Here is an 18,735-nt window from a genome sequence, read left to right as displayed (position 1 = left end):
TGTGCTGAACTCTACCAGTTTTTATTTATTAAAACCCAGTTTTCTGACTAAACATTGTAGAATCTCATGACGCAATACATCTCATTCAGTTGATTGGTTAATTTTAACATAACTAATTTAAAATGCAAGTTCGTGAAAAAAAAGTCGGAAAGCCCAGTTGTCTCGATGTCTTTATTAATCATAAATGCGAAGTTGTTTGTGTATTTGTGTATTCAATCCAGATTAAACTTGTCCATGCTTTCAATTTGAAGCAGGAAATGGTCTTCTTTTGATATTTACAAGATTTCTGATTGAGAGATAAGGACATCTATGCCTTTATCGTTGGAGAACGCTTAATTAATATCGTTTCTTGATTTTTTAGCAAAAGACCATCGAACATTCATCACTAACAAAATATAAAAAAGAAATTTTCGGAAAAGCCTAAACAAAAAATTGAAGTGTATACACATTTTTAAGCTTTTGAGGACTGTACACCCTAAAATTGTAGATCTGATCTAATCTTTTTTCACACACCATTAACCTTCAGTATAAATCACGTATGTACACATAAAAAGAAACACAGACACCTCACACGTGGTGAGTAATATTTGTTTTTTTTTGTGGGTTTTTTTTTGTTAGTGATATGACAATGCTATGCTGTATTATAGAATCTAAGTCAATAAGTCAAACTTCAAATTGATAAACACCTGATAAAGGAAACAAAATAACCGGAACTAGCAACATAGTTTGTATTGCTTGGTGTTATCTTTTTTCTGTTACTTCACATATAACATTGTATACTTACTTTATCATATATTGTTGATCTGTACATTTAGGAGACCAGCATAGTTTAATTTTGTATTGTGATTACGGCTTTTGGTCTGATCCCCTTTCATTTTATGCATTTAGTTTCCATTGTTTCATCTTTTAATGACATATACAATCTTTAGATTTGTGTTAATTTCCTTTTTAACAGCAAAACCTAGTATTGGCGAGATTAAGTAGCATTTGAACAACATAATAGATTTTAAAACATAGCTTCATAAGTCTCTAGTAAAAGTCGCTTAAAGAAATCTGACAAACTTTTCGCTCCGTGTTCACAAATCAACCAATGTTGAACTTCTTTATAATCTAATTTATAGCCATGTTTTAAAAGGTGAGTCAGAATACCTGAGATCACTGTACAAATAGTAATGAGCGGATATGACCGGAGACTTAAGTACAAAAGATTAACAATTTTTTGTGCAAGTCGCTGCTATAATATCGATAAGATCTAAATAATTACTGGAATAAATATGGCTTCTCTGTGTTGCTACAAATCCTGAAATTCTATAAATTTGCATCACTGACCTCATTATTATAATCGGTAAAAGACAGAAACACCAATGTTATGGGTTTACAAGCAACATATATTGCATCAAACAGCATAAAATGTCATTCTTAAAAGATTTTCGTTAATATATATAATCTTCGGCTTTGTATGCCAATACCCTCCAACGTTGTTTCTTACCCATGTTTTGGCATAAATTATGGTTTATAGTTATTTTTCAAGTTAAGGCCATGAAACACAAATTAAACGCACAATAAAGCAGTATTAATTACAAATATTCGGGTAATGTATAAGAAACAGATGTAACATGCACAATCATGGTGGATAGAACAATTCATATTTTAATTGAAATAGATATACAATGGATATACAATTTTCATATTGTTTTACATCATTCTGTTTAATTTTATTTTTTTTCCCATAGGGTAAATTAGTAAAATTTGTGAGACATATATTGAAATTCAACCAACAGGTAAAAATACACAGCATATATATTTACAAACAATTCAACTATTTGCATGCAAGTCTAAATACTAGAACATAACATGATAATTTAAGGTTTTTTAAACAAATGGGTAAAAAAAGTGGGGCTATAATAGTACACAAGCAATAATTTATACACAATAATCATAAACTTGTTAATGATACACAAGTTTCATTATTATACTTTTCTTTATTTAACGTGGGCACAAAATAAAAATGAACATAATCTTTGTATCTACCGGTACTGGAGTGTTCTTACAGTGCGGGTATTCGATTGTGTAAAGAAGGCGGATATTGTTTAAAATCGGAGCATGCAGCTGTCAAAACCTAACGGAAACAATAATAAAGATTTAATTCCAATATGTTGTAAGGAGAGAGAGAGAGAGAGAGAGAGAGAGAGAGAGAGAGAGAGAGAGAGAGAGAGAAAGAGAGAGAGAGAGATTCCTGTGCAACAGTTACACTAATCTACGCATTATTTGCCTATCTTATTATAATTTAATTGATTGTATCTATTTGTGTTTCTCGCCCAGTCGTTTCGCTTGATATTGTATGGTCATTCCCTTGTTTTGAGTTGTATAGAATCCCTTTAGAAAGGGTCAACATGCAACGTAAGATATGGCTGTGTGAAATCTATTTTTTTTTATTGATATAATGTTATTGACGTTTCCTCCTTGATGTTAGCGTCATATGGCGTAGTCGTACTAATAGTGTCTGATTCAAGCTGAAGAGCCATCATCTGTTCCTGAAGTTGACTTAGTTCATCTGATATCATTGGGTTTTTTGGTGTTTCTGTGACGTCCTTTAACGCCGAGGTGCTACGTGTGTCCAATTTTAGCTGAGGAGATCCCACCTGTTCCCAAGGTCTACTTTCTATATCTGATGTTGCTGTCGTTTCTTTTGAGTCATCGGCGTTATTTAACGTCATTTGGCTAAGAGTGTCTAATTTAAGCTGAGAGGATCCCATTTGTTCGCAGTGTCCAATTTGCCCATCTGCAGTGAATTGTTCGTTGTATTGCTGGGCTCGAAGGTAGGCGACAATCATAGCCTGGTCTAGATCTGTATAATGTTTTTACAATAAATGATTTGGAATCTCTCAACTATATTTAAGCTAGATGTACAAACTAACATAAAAATCTTTTATAATCTACTGATTTACTTAAACTTTATACAATTTTGCAATGTTACAGTATAGAAAGATCTTAATATGCTAAACCAAATGCACCTCTATTAATAGCATTAACTACAACATTTGCATGAGTTATCCATCCGAAAATTATAAATATATTTGATTGATAAATAGAGGATATCTATATTGTGTGATTTTATATTTGCTTTATCCAACGAGCTGAAATGGTGTATATTTTCGCGAGGCTTGCCGAACGAATATAACCATTTCAACGAGTTGGATAGAGCAAATATAAAATCACACAACTATAGAGATGTCCTTTTTATTTCATATTATTTGATTTATATCAAAAAGCTTTTGAGACAGGCCCTTATATCAACAAAATTGATTTTTTTTCAAATATTAAAAACAACGATGCAACGTTGTGTAATGCGGTTATTGTGACCTTGCGCAATACAATTTAGTACGTCATTTCGGAGATAATTCTAACTGTTTTAATGTAAAGTTTTATTGAAATAAACCTTGAACTAATTTTTTAGGTCTAAATAATTTTTCTTAGAGTTTAATCACCTGATTAAATGGAAAAACTGATCAGATGACCGGATGATCAAGTTTGTCGACATACATAAAGTTGCAAATGCTGGTGAGTTTGAATACACTCGAACGTGGAACAGTTGTTAATCTTTTATAAAACAAACACTAGCTTAATAATTCGGAAAATATTGAATAAGGATGCTGGTGGCGGAACAAAAGTTTTAAGAAACATTATTTCGGTAAGCATTCTGTTAATGTTTTCATCGCGTCGGCAGGATGAACTCCTTGATAGCTAGGGGGCCTATTAACGGGATTTGCATTTTTATAACCTAACTACACAGTGGAGTCAGATGCAAATTAAAAGTGGGGTGGGGAGCTAAACTTATCAAATATCTTGGCTAGCCAATTGGCTAGCCAAAAAAAATCTACCCTCCTTATAACGCCCACCCCCCTCCGGTTCCGACGCCTATGCTACACAGTTATGTGTTTTCCTTCATATTTGTAATATAAATCTTTGACAAAATCCATTTTATATCAGTTTTTGGCAGTAGATATAGTTTTGTTGAAAGTACTATAGCAAATCTTCGAAAATATATCACTGAAGCGTTTAAGCGAGGGGCTGCGTCAAAAATAGTTCGGACCAGAAGTATTTGATGAAGCATCACCTGTTTGATATAGCAAAAGTTTATCACACCGGTAGTATACACCACACGTATGAGATAAATGAAAGTATTCATTGTTCTGTCAAAGACATATGTTATTCAAATAATTCAATTTTTTATTTCCATTATGATAACTGTTGTTAAAAAAAAGAAATTCCCACTAAAATAATTAAATCCAACATGGTTTAAAAGTCCACTGAAAAGACAAAAAGTTAACTTGGACATTTTATAATGTTCCGCTTCCACTGTCACAAAACTTAAAAAAGAAGATGGGTTTATAAACGGTGGAAATAGGCTGACAATAAGGCACTTTTATATTTTAAAACATTTTCAACTCAACAACTTTGGATGATTCGGCATTTTGAAGATGGGTTTATAAACGGTGGAAATAGACCGACAATAAGGCACTTTTAAATTTTTAAACATTTTCAACTCTACAACTTTGGATGATTCGGCATTTTGAAATAATCCCTATCTCCCAGTGGTAAATACTGGTATTTTCTACTTAAGATTATCTACTGATTTTCTATAAACTTAAAAAAAAAACTACTGGAAATACCAATTCAAAAGCCTTGATGACCACTGTAAGTGTAACAAACAAACAATTACAGTTTGTTTTAATATATTAACTTTGTGCTTTTGTTTTAGGGAGGTACTATATAATTTGAATAGAGGTCATTGGCAGCCTTCTTATGTGCATTGCATACTGTGGTAATAAGTCACCCAATCAGTCTATGATAGGACAAAGCTTCCGTTGAAAAGAACACTCTACTTGAAATATAAACATAAAAATTTGAAAACAAAATCCCGTTTTTTTTTTTTTTTACATCAAATGACAATGCAGTCCTTTAATCTAATAATAATCACATTGTCATGTTGTAAATTTTTAATTTAACGGGTGGCAGTAAATACAAAATTTACAACATAACAACATTATACGTACCTGAATCGATATCGTTTCCTGCTTGTTGGTTTTCGCAAGGACAACATTTAGAACAACAAAACCATATACGACAGATCAGGACCAGAACAGCTATGATTGATCCAATGATAATGAGGACAATGATTACATATATACCTCCTCCTCCGCCACCTCCACCACCTCCACCTCTAAGTAAAAAAAAACAGTGCGACGTTCAATTTATTTAGAGATGTGTTATGGACTTCCTCTTTATGGACTTTCTGAAAGAGACCTTTCTTATCAATGTAATGTATCATTGTAATTATCGTTCTTTAATTTTGTACATTGTGATATTATATAGGTGTCGTTTTATTATTTGGTTTTAACTGCGTATGTTTACATCGCTCGACTGTTCCAAATATTGACGTTGTGTGGGTTATTTTGCGATCTATCGTAACTTAGAGAGACAGAACAGCTGAAAACACATTGTGTTTTAGTACAGATTTACCCATTATATCATTAAGAAATATGAAATAACGTTGATTGTGACAGTTGAAGTACATAAAATTTCCTTTCACATTCCTAATTGATATGATTATGAGCTTCCGAAAATTTAAGGTTCGTACAACTGATCAACAAACCGGATAAATCTTATATCGTTCATTTGTACCACGTGGATTTTGATTGACAGTAACTGACACTTGCTGAATGCTACAAGATCTTCGCCCATCTACGGTTATCATGGAAAACGAGGTAAAACGGACTCTCTAAACGGAACACATCATCACTTTCTCGATACACATGTAGTTTATAAATGGTCGACCAATTTCAGTCCACTTTAAAATGAACAGACAAAAATATGTCAAATTACCTCTCCAGGGGCCTAACATGTGTTTCGTTTATAGTAAACTAGATGATAGCCAGCGCAAGCGCGGGAATTAACACGCTACACATTATTATGATATAATGCTTAATATGTTAAACCATTTTTTTTTTGCTCATTTTTGTTTATACTTTGTCTGATTTTTTCCTTATCTTATTCTTGAAAATTGAATAAAAAAAATAAATTGCATTGTTGAATATTTAAAGGAGCGGACTAGGATGAAAAAATCTAAACTAGAATAGATTATATATATATATATATATATATATATATATATATATATATATATATATATATATATATATATGTATATATATATATATATATATATATATATATATATATATATATATATGGGCTTAATTCTGTTTGTTGCAGCTGACTGGTAAAAATTACCTTTTTATTGTATATATTTCAAACCAGTGAAAGGGTATTTCGTGTCTCTCTCTAAATTTGGTTCTTTAGGTCTATTTTTAATATAATTTCTATTACTGTCCCAAATAAGAATTTCAGATAAAAGGCTTTTTTTGAAAAACAATCTGGAGGAAGGGGAACTTCCCATTTAACATCCCCGTTTATGCATTTAGTCAACCCGTTTCTGGGCATGCACCCCGTTATGGAAAGTCCTTCCCATTGATACTAAAATTGCATTAATTGTTCCATTTTTTATTAACTTTTTATATTGATCAAATTCCGATCTAAGGTATCTGCCCGCGATGCATGATGAACTTGTCCTACACTTTTCGTTAATTAGTCAATCTGCGTTCTTGGTTACTACGTTTTGGAAAGTTCTAGCCCATTCTCTTACCAGAGGTCGTACTTCGCAAGCGAATGAGTATCAAAACTAACATCGCCCACTAAAGAAACGAATTAACATATTTTATTTATTCAACATTTGTCAAATCTTAACTTATATTTACATTATCCTGTGTCTTTGCCTGTGGTAACACTACGTATCGATTTTGTACTATATAACTGATAAATCCAAATTAAGGTGCCAGCGGGGTTTGCTTATTTAATCGTAAGATGGTTTAAAATTATATAAATATAAGTAATTAAAATAAGTAAAATAAAAAAAATAAATAAGTAATTCATTCTCACCAACGATATTCTTACACAGCACCAATCTGGCTTTAGACCAAATGATTGTACGGTCAATCAGTTATTAAGTATAACTAGTGATTTTTACAAAGCAGTCGATCAGGGTAAAGAAGTTAGAGTTGTATTTTTCGATATAAGCAAGGCTTTTGACAAAGTACGGCACATTGGTCTACTGTACAAGCTTGAAAAAATTGGCGTTCGAGGAGAATTACTCGAATGGTTTTGAAATTACTTACATGATAGAAAACAGTATGTCGTAATCAATGGTAGCAAGTCAAACATTGGCCATATTAAGGCTGGGGTACCCCAAGGTAGCATACTTGGTCCTTTACTTTTCCTTATATATATAAATGACTTGGTCACCAATATTAAATGTATGGTCAAATTATTTGCTGACGATACATCTCTTTATATTGTTGTTGATAATGCTGATACTTCAGCATGTTTATTAAATAAAGACCTTGAAAAAATACATAAATGGTCAAAACAGTGGCTTGTGTCTTTTAACCCAACCAAAACGGAATGTCTAACCATATCTAATAAAGTCAAGAAACCCTTCCATCCCTCCCTAATATTTAATGATGTTCACCTGAAAGAAGTAGAAACCCATAAACACTTAGGAGTTATTCTTAGTAGTAATTTGTCTTGGAATTTACATGTAGATGAAACAATTAAAAAAGCATATTCGCGCCTTGGTATGATGCGAAGACTCAAGTATATTCTTGTTAGGAAATCTTTGCAAAAACTGTATTTTTCTTTTGTAAGACCAGTCTTAGAATATATAGACATTATATGGGACAACATACCAGAATACTTGGTCAATAAGATTGAAAGTATACAATTGGAAGCAGCCAGAATAGTTACGGGAGGGAATAGGCTGGCATCCAGGCATCTGTTATATAAAGAAACGGGATGGGAACCATTATCGAAACGTAGGGAAAATCATCGTCTTATTCAACTTCACAAAATATTTCACAATATGGCTCCTAATTACTTATCTTCTATCATCCAATCACAAAAAACTCAAGGACATAACTACAATACAAGAACAATGCACCCACTGCGAGAAATCAATACAAGAACTAAGCTTTATTTTAATTCATTCTTCCCAGCTACAATAAGACAATGGAATGCTTTACCCCAAAATGTGCAATCAAATCCTTCATTACATTGCTTTAAGACATACTTACATCCCAGTAGGATTAAAATCCCAAATTATTTTTATTTAGGTACCAAAATAGGCCAAACTCTTCACTCCAAACTAAGACTAGAATGTAGTGGTCTTAATCTTCATTTGTTTCAAAGAAAGTTAATCAACTCGCCTCTTTGTACTTGCGGCGAAGTTGAAAGTACTGACCATTTTTTACTACACTGTAATACATATTCCAGAGTTAGGATCAATACAATCCTGACACTTCCATATTTTCTTAATGTTGAATTACTGTTATATGGTAACGCTAATTTATCTGAAAGTGAAAACAATAATATTTTTTACCTTGTCCAGAAATTTCTTGTTGAAAGTAAAAGGTTCTGAGTTCACCTGTTGTTTAACTATAACTACTGTAGTACATTAAATAACATATTTGTATGTACCTGTATGTTCACAGATATATAACGCTTATTTAGAGCTACTAAGCAACATTATGGTTCAATATTAATACATGTTTAAGTAACCTTAGTTTATTAGTATAGACATTATCTATTGGTTTGATACAATTGTGAAAACAACAATATTTTTTACCTTGTCCTTGTTGAAAGTAAAAGGTTCTGAGTTCACCTGTTGTTTTACTATAACTACTGTATTACATTAAATAACATATTTGTATGTACCTGTAATAGGTTCTGAGTTCACCTGTTGTTGTACTATAACTACTGTATTACATTAAATACCATATTTGTATGTACCTGTATGTTCACAGATATAAAATGTTTATTTAGAGCTACTAAACAACATTATGGTTCAATATTAATACATGTTTAAGTAACCTTAGTCTATTAGTATAGACATTATCTATTGGTTTGATACAACTGTCCCAATACTCAATTCCAGCTATTCTTTTCTCCCCATTCATTTTCTTTTTTCTTTCTCCTACATTTTTCCTAATCAATGTTTATGTGCAATGTTATAGTAATTGAAAATTTTACCCACCTCTCATTTGTTAAATGACGAGAGCGAGATTAACATAAGCCTTTTGGCTTGTTTCTCAATCTTCTGTGTACTGTTATTATAATATGTATGATGAAATTCACTAAATAAATATTGTTTAAACTAAGTAATAAGGAATCAGTCTTTGAATATTATGAGGTGATAATTTCGGTCGGGGCGTGATCAAATCTATCATAAAGCCCTTCGGGCTTTATTGGATTTGATCACGCCCCGACCAAAATTATCACCTTATAATACTCAAAGACTGATTCCTTATTCCTTATTTAAATATTCTCTAAATATTTTTTTATAACAACAATATATTTTGATCGAGATTATTCCTGACTTGGATCCGCCAAAGCGTGTCCACCACCTTTCTTTCATTTTTGCTATTTCGGGCTTGTTTATCTAAAATGATAGTCGGTTTTTAACAGGTCGAGACCACTATATTTTGTGACGTCGGCATAAATTTGCATACTAAATTAGCCATCCGTTTACTTTTATCGACAAGCCAATCAGGTGAATGAGTTGCAAGGCACTGTGGGCTACTACAAGTTTCAGTGTATACAAAGCGTATTGAAAATATATACCATTTTGAATTGTCCTTTGGAAACTCATTTTGAATGATTTTTCAGAATTTATGAAATTAATCTGGACAATTATGTCTGAACTTCAATTTCTATGCTCACATTCAAAAAATATTGCATATGAGGACTTATATCAACCTATTTAAATACCCCATTGTCAATGTTCAAAAGAGAGGTACGTCCTATAGAATTAGAAGCAGTGAGTGTCGTTTTTTCACGTGATATCCCATATTTAAGACAACATTATTAGAATGCGCGTTGATATTTTCTTCAGGGACATTCATCAGAATGCTTAACGGACAAAATACTATATGCTGCACAGCTTGCGCTTCTGCGTTTGTATATTTGTGCATTTTGACTACCGTGGCTATTCACGTATGTTAAAAATGTACAGTTACCTGTATTTATTTCTAGTGCACAATGATAAAGTCACCAATACACAACTGTGCAGTTTTTTCTTATCAAAACCTGTTTGTACTTGTATGCGTATGCTTGTCAGTCGTTTGATACTGATCATTTTGGAAGCAACAATTGATCAACTAAAACAACAGTATTTTTCAATGAGAGCATGGAACAAAGTTAATGGTACGTAATCTTTCCTTTTTTACCTTCTAAAGTAAAAATCAAGATGTACAAACATTCCGGCAAGCAATTAAATATTGTGAATAAAACAGACAAAAACCACGTGCGTCTGTTGAATCGTAAACACGTTGTAGACCGTCATGCATTGCAACTCATTCACTGGATTGGAGAATCTGTTTGACGAAAATATTGTCACGTGTTAAGTAATGCTATCCATATAAGGTAGTGTACCCGACCTGTTTAATTAATCTCACAATTATAACTTATCAGTTAAAATTCCATTAGACCTTACGCTACCTTACCCACGTAAGAATATTTCATATGTGTGTCCAGTGATAAATCCCGTAACAGGATATTTTATTTGATTTCATGGAGAAATTTGTAATTTTCTGAAAGTTTATACATTTATGATTAGTACAAAAATACCGAACCCCATCAGAAAATTTTTCAAGTCCGTTTTTTAATAAGATGCGCTGTACTGTCTCTCTAAGCAAATTGAGAGCAGAAACTTCACTGACTAGCACAAGCTAATCTAAGCATCAAATTTTTGAAGATCTGGTTGAATTTTCTGTAAAGAGATACGTGGATTCTGACACACACATGGTTTCTGTTGTTTTTTTCCTCAACATTTGCTTCCTTCATACCCGCATGATACACCAAACAAAACATTTTATTGTTAGATTGAATTGTATCAAATGAATGTGAATTTAACTCACCCAGTTGCTACTCTAACTTTAAGGGTCTCTGTACCTGAAATTAAGAAATCAGAGCTGATCATCTACCGTTATGCTCGGGATTTTTGTGTGGGTCACAGACTTGGCAGATTTGGGCCAACAATGTATTTTATTAATTTTGGCGGATAAAATTTTGATTTATAGTAATTTTATATAAGTTTTGCTTAATCAAATAATGATAATGAATAAATGTATTATTCTATGACATTGTTTTGATGTAAAAAAAAAAAAATGCAATGTTTCTATCTCGCAGCCTCTAGAAAATGCATTTAAAAAGTAAACCCTTAAGCTACATGTTTGCCAAAAAATCCTAACAGAAGTATTCAAGTTTCGTAAATTTTAATTTAGTGAATTTTTATAAATCGCTAAATTAGGCAAAAACTAAATACCCGCCAAAACAATTAGCGATACGGTATCTATGTTTCAGGAATCAGCAAGGTTCGTTTGGTCCGATTTTATGAAAAAATGTTAACAAAATCTTAATTACAATTTTTTCAAAAAGTATCCTAAAGTTGTTCACATGGAAATATTTAAAAAGTTTCTGGTAGTAAATACAATTATAATACTACTAGACACTGGATAAAGAGTAAAGCTTTTTTCGCATAGGTGTTCTACTAGCGCTAGTGACCTCTTCAGATTGTATATGATCAGTCGTATGCCTGTCTCTCTAAAAACTAAGCATCAATTTAGCATTTTGTCCAGAACCACTAAATCGATTCATACCACACTCAACGCAAAACATTCTAGAAATTGAATTAGTTTTAGAAAAGAGTACCTTTTAAAAACACAGAAAAGATGCTTTTACAAAATCTATCTGCGGGAACTGCATATGTTATTGGAATCTTTCTGATAAAGCTTTATGATTTGCCTGTAAATTTTGTTAAAACCATGATATTCGCAACAGAAAAAGGCCCAAATAGTACAACGTTTGGATATTTTGATATAGCGTCAATTCAATCTTGCGAAAACAGTATTCTGAAATCATAATTCACGATGGGGTCCCAGAGGTTAACTTGTAAACTAATCGGTGTTGAGTTTTGGCAATTTCGATCTGGAGGAAGCTCTTACTGCGGAGTAATATAAAAGCGCTAAAAACAACTTTGTAAGCTATGGTACAAGTAACTTACCCCATATGATTTTGTTGATTATGTGCAATTGTACCATAGCTTGGCGAGTTTTCTATTGTTAAAAGTGTTGGTTATATGTACATACCCCACACCGTTTTTTAACTCCGCCCACTATCTCGAGTAAAAACATCAACAAAGTTGTTTTTAGCGCTTCCATAATACTCCACAGTAAGAGGTTCTTCCAGATCAAAACTGCCAAAAACTCAACACGGATAAATGACTCGACTAACTTAGTTCGTCGAATAAATCTCATTTTTAGCTCAAGACAAGACAATATCGGCAATGGCTTTGTCAGAATGACTCTATTTTGATATTTCTCTCCATGTGTGCAGACAGTAGAGAAACGCGTGTTAAATGAAATAGGGGTACCCTGTGTAAAGGTTTTACAGAAAGTCAGTCACGTGATAGGAAAGCGTTTGAATAGAAAACGTGTTTTGTGGACAGAGTGAATAGCGGTAGCCAATCGAATTTGACATTAACCATTAACGGGTTCGCGATATGCATTTCTCAAATAATTTTTTTTTTTGCTTATTGATTTTGTTTAAATTATATATGTACGTGATTTTTCTGCCACTTTTAAAAAACATACATTGATACAGAGTATCAAATAAGATTTTGAAAAATCATCACCTTCATCAATTAAAATTTAATTTCAATTGTTCAAACAGAAGCATTGCACAATTTAGGGTTCGTTCATATGAAATTGTGTTACTAAATTTAATTCTTTAAAGCAAATATTGATACTATAAGTCGGAAAATGAATGAATATGAAATAAAAATATAACAATGAGAAGTCGATCTAGTCATTATAACTATGATTTTTTTTTAATGAAGAATAATTAATCTTTGTCGGGAAAGAAAGTCATTTTGGAAATTCACGCGAAGTACATTGTACATATATAAAGGCCAGCGCATTGGCACCGTATTGTTTAGAGGCAAGTGCACTCCCGATATTACTATAATAATAAGATACAATGAATAATCGTTAACTATGGTACAGGTAACTTACCCCATATAATATTGTTGATTGTGTGCAGATATCCGATGGGCGTGGTAATAACGACACGAGGGAGCTACGCTCCCTATGTCATTATGACCACGCCCATCGGGTATCTGCACATAACTAACAATATTATATGGGGTAACTACTACATACTCGATGGGCGTGGTCATAACAATACTCAGGAGCTACGCTCCCTCGTGTCATTATGAAAACACCCATCGGGTATCTGCACATAATCAACATTATTATATGTGGTAACTACTACATTTTTATAGTTTTTGACAAACGTTCGACAAGTCTTACCTAGAATATATGCAGCAAATACCACGCAAAGCAGCAAATATTTAACAGCCATATCTTCTTATGTGCGTCGCAAATAAATCAATCGATTAAAGATGAAAATTTATTAATTTAGCATGCAAATTTGTGAGAAAGAATATATGGAAAACCCAGCGGTCTTTTTTTTGTTTTGGGGGGGGGGGGGGGGGTCATTTGTGTCTAAAATTCATTTGAGGAAGGAAGAGCTCGAAATTGGAATTTATCAAAAACTCTATAGTTTAAGTAGATATGCGAGACAAATGTCTTTTTATGAAGGAGCTCCTTTTTTATCTCTTCCTGTTTATTTATCAAAAACAATCGATTCAATTGATTTTTTTGTCAAAATCTATAGGTACATGCTAAGTTGGTTCATTATTTTTGTCGAATTGATGTCAAATGTCAATTGCATTATTCCGATTTACCCAGCGCTCAGTATTAATTTTCGGAAATTGTCATTTGACCGTTTTAAAGTGATTTGTTTAATTAAAAGATGAAACAGATTTATTTAATTATAAATGTGTAATCCCATAATTTTGCAGTCATCAGTAAAATAAAAAAAATACGATGATCGTTCTTGCACTGTTCCTCCGTGCCTCAACAGACTGTTTGTAATGGGATTTAGAGGACATTAACCAAGTTTTGTTTGTTTGTTGTTGGGGGTTTTTTTTTGGTGGGGTGTGTTTTTTTTTGTGTGTGTGTTTTTTTTGTTGGTTTATTTTTTTGTTTTGTTTTTTTTTTGTTATTCCGTCAAGTTGTATCATGTGCAAATTCTTATTTTTTCAATAAAAAATATGTTGAAATTAAAATCTTTCTGTCAGATTCACCTTTTTTTCTGTTAGATTTCTTGTATCTACAGGTTGTATTCCTTTTGATTTTGCTGAAGTAAATATACTGTCTTCAAATATCCCATAGTCATGGCCGTTTTACGCATCTTCATCAAATGTGGGGCATTAACCCACTGAAATCCATTTGAAAAACCCACATTTCTTTCTTACAAATATCACTTTTGTTACATTTATTAAGCATATGTAATCATTTACATTCATTATTGCCAAAACCTTAAAAAATTGACCTCAAGTTTTAATGATATTGAGACATCAACATCTGTACATGCTAATTGAGCAACAAAATGCTAATGAAATCGGATGTTTATATTATAGTTTTTTAAAGCGTGGGCCATCATGCCAATTTTTAAAGGACGTATACTGACAAAACATGTAATTATCTTTTTCAATTTAAAATAAAATGGTACCATGACCCACTCTTTAGTTAAAAGCAAGTTTTCTTCCTTCAATTTTCAAAATGATCAACAAATTGCAAAGACCGAATATTGTTTGCGCAATACTAAATTGAGGTTGTTATTCATGTGAATCCGTGGTGTAGAGGTTATCGAGGAGTTCTTGGAACATAAGTATCTTAAAGTGGGTGTTCGTTTCCAATGAATTGTGTAGTAGATACTTTTTTATATCTTTGTTTTCTTTGTTTCATGTTTATTTTGATGCCTCGGCTCCCTCACTTAAACGACCAATTAAAAATAAGATCACCTGACAGCTAACTCCTTTTTACTTTATTTACTGGGTATACCGAATCTCTCCAATTTTAACTTTCCTGTTTTATGAAGGTGATTCATAACATAGAATATTTGCTTTATTATTTTAAGACTATGCAAATAATACCAAATATAATGTGCAAATTTTCCCCATAAAACTTTTCTTTATATTAAAGCGACAGTACGGGGCATTTTATATATTATTAGAAAACCGACGGTAAAAAATGTTCCGATCGGGTTCGGTATTTTTGTACTTCTCATAAATGTATAAACTTTCAGAAAATTTCAAATTTTTCCATGAAATCAATCTAATTATTTCATTAAAATAAATAATTATGTAAAACCCATAAATATAAACATCGCAACGAGTTACGGGGTTACGCCTTCTATACGCACGCGTATTTACTGCATGCATGTAAGACTTGTGAAGATTTACCTGGACAGATTTGCCGATAGAATTATGTATTTTTTACTTCTCCCAGGTAATTATTGTTTCAAGTTTTCAGAATAATTAGAATTATTATTTTTTCAGCATGTATTTTGCGTTTTTATCACAGGAATTGCTGCAACCTAAGTTCATTTTGTACTTGAGGCCCTTTGAGGGGTTATTTGACATATTCATGTCTGTTTATTTTAAAATGAATTGAAATCGGTAAACTATTTATAAACTATCGAGAAAGCGATAATGTGTTCCGTTTAAAGAGTCCCTTTTACCTAGTATTCCATGATGACAGTAGTCGGGCGAAGATCTTGTAGAATACAGCAAGTGTCAATTACCGTCAATCAAAACCCACGTGATACAAATAAACGATAAGATTAGTTCGATTTGTACAGCCCTTAAATTTCCGGAAGCTCGTAATTACATCAATTAGGAATGTGAAAGAAATCTTATGTACTTCATCACCTGTCACAATAACTGTTATTTCATATTTCTTAATGATACAATGGGTAAATCTGGAGTAAAACACATAATTCATGTGTTTTCAGCTGTTCTGTCTTTTTAAGTCTTTTTCAGATTCGGTTATTGTTTCGGAAACAGATTAGCAGGAAAGCCGGAGTCTCTGTCCTAGTCTTCATAATGAAGACATATTTTTTGGTGACGCAGATCGTTCTCTGACAGACCCAACTTTAAGACGATTTGGGACTTAGACACGATTTCATTACGGACGTTTGGTATCAGAATTTTGAAAATTGTTTTACCATTTTTTAAAGGTAGAAAAGTTAATTGAGTCTGTGTAATGTTTGAATAAATTTTTAATGTTAGAAATCAGGATACGAGTAAGATAGAGAATTCTTCGTTTTTAAAATAAGCAATCTGATCATTCTGATATGCTTATCTCGATTGTAACTAGTCAAATGATTTTGGTCAAGCATTGATAACGCCACAGTTAACATTCTTAAACATTAAAATTGAAAATGTTGAGCTAAAATGGTGATTCGGTCTTTTGAACACCAAATCGCTTCTATTGAATTTGTTATATTCTGGAGTCAAGTTGTTTCGGAGACGAAATATTAACTTACAATATTTGTAATAATCGTACTACCCGTGACGCCTTTGGCGTGTATTGCAGTAACATGGGTTCTCCATTTTTGTCACTGGCTAGCTTTTGGAGTATGCCCTAGCTTCTCTTTTGTTCTTTTATCTCGGCTTCCATTGTTCGCAAAATAAATGTAACTAATATATAATTTCTGGTGCCATTCTGTACACTGTTCTACTTTTGTGCTTGCTCTTAACAAGATCAATACAACCCAAAAACAAAAAACAATAAAAAAAAAAAAATTGGCATTTGCGTTCTGCATTACAGAGAGTCACTCACACAGAATCTGCAGTATTAAACATCAATATTCTGCAATATTCAACATCAAATCAAGTTTTTATTTGACGAGCAGCTTGTCATATATGCTCAAGTGCACATTACCATTATACCGGTATACTCAATAAGAACCTTCTTTATAAGCACTGATTATCACAACCATACACTTTAAACTTTCCCTTGCAAAGTTTGAACGCAAGAAGGAATACATATCGAACACGACTTACCGACAAAACCTTAAGCCCCGCCCCTTACTCTTATTGGCGTTACCACAAAAGAAAATAATTTTATTCAAATTTACAGAGTTCAACTTAAATAAATTTTATTATGATGAATCTTAGTGAAAATATTTGATCTATACATCCTCGCCCTGGTCTATATCCTGCTTGTTCTTTACGCAGTATGACATCTACAGCTATGGATATTCTTATGATGGTAATTGTTGGCCTTTATCTTACGAAGGATGGAAAGAACTCGCCAATTATTGCAGTCACCCAAGTTGACTTTCTTTGGTATTGTAATGACGACTCCATGATTCGATTAATCTGGTATGTTTTTTCTTTCCAGGATTTTATAAAAAAAAAATTGCGGTAAAAGTGTGGCTGTAAGGAAATTACCTGTATTGAATAATTCTGCATTTAAGTTGTCATGTCCAGAAGCTTTTCCATTTTTTAGAGATTATCTTGCAGAGACAATCTCTAGGTTGTTTTATGATGATGTTCAGGTCAGCTGCTAGATCACTGACATAAGGTTCATGAGTTGGTGATGGCCTGTTCAGTATTTCCTCAAAATGACCTGTTCATCGTTCTTCCAACTCTTTTGACCATAACTACTTTCCTCTTTTGTCCTTGACAGGTAGATTTGGAGATGGTCTATTCCTGCCACTCACTGCCTTTGTTATGTTGTAACGGTTTCTTTGCTCTCCTCATTTGGCTGCCTCTTCTCCTTTTGTTGCTAATTCATCTCTGTTTGCTCTCTTATCTGTGCGTAAAACCTTCATTTCCTTCTGTATTTTACTGTATGCCTTTTGATGAATCTCTTTAAGTCTTAATGATTTAGCCTCATTTACTTTCTTTTTGGCATCTTCTCTTGAGCCAATCATTTTCCAAGTTCTATGCGTTATCCAGTCACTCCGTTGCTTTTACCTGTATATCTCCAATACATTTTTCACTAGTCTTGTTTCTTTAATTGACCGCGCATAAATGAGTTGACCTGGTGGAATACGACAATAGCGATAATTTTAATACTTCAAGAGACAAACATTTTTTTATTAAAAGAATTATCAATATAATTTTTGTCTTATTTTTTTTCAATCGCTACCGTCGTAGTACCAATATACATTATTATTTTTTTTTATATAAAAAACAAATAATTTTTGGACGCTATGAAGGTTAGTAACATCGTTCAGTTAGCTTTTGTGTTAAAATCACATTCAAAATAGAATTTAATATATTCAGAAATAGCCTTCGGTGCATATTGGAATATTTGATCTTTGTACGTGCACGAGTTCTCCTATAAATACACTACCATATCATGTTATACATATGTTATTACGATAAGCTGTAAAGCTTACAGAAATAAAGAATTGAATTGTATTGAATAGATACATCCAATTTCATGCCGCACATTTTTTTCTATAAATTATTTGATATTTATAAGTATTACATCGTTCAAACGAAGTCGATTCGAATGTATGAAAAATCCCAAAATTTCTCCTTTAAAACGTCCCATCTAGCTTGTCTGGTTAGAGTACATTACTAAAAATAAAACGTCTACGGGGAATTTGCATTAATTAATGCAAGCGAGATGAAAGTTCCAGGATAATATATATAATGTTGAAAATTGTCTGAGTGAGTTCCGAGCGAATAAAATATGT

The 18,735-nt window shown here is 32.5% G+C and overlaps 2 long non-coding RNA genes across 2 annotated transcripts in view; one reads left to right on the top strand and one right to left on the bottom strand.

Annotated features, from left to right (window-relative positions):
* The window catches only part of LOC136273661 (uncharacterized), an 86,135-nt gene that overhangs the window by 58,826 nt on the left and 8,574 nt on the right, over positions 1–18,735 (top strand). The gene's annotated exons all lie outside the window — the stretch shown is intronic.
* On the bottom strand, positions 2,444–5,197 carry LOC136273334 (uncharacterized). Its single transcript, XR_010711515.1, has 2 exons — positions 5,058–5,197; positions 2,444–2,848 (listed from the first exon to the last, which is right to left on the bottom strand). It is a non-coding gene; the product is annotated as an uncharacterized lncRNA (long non-coding RNA).

Source organism: Magallana gigas, chromosome 3 (genome assembly GCF_963853765.1).
Source record: "Magallana gigas chromosome 3, xbMagGiga1.1, whole genome shotgun sequence".
NCBI classification, from domain to species: Eukaryota; Metazoa; Mollusca; class Bivalvia; order Ostreida; family Ostreidae; genus Magallana; species Magallana gigas.
Note: the sequence above shows the minus strand (reverse complement) of the source record. Positions and strands in the feature narration are given on the sequence as shown.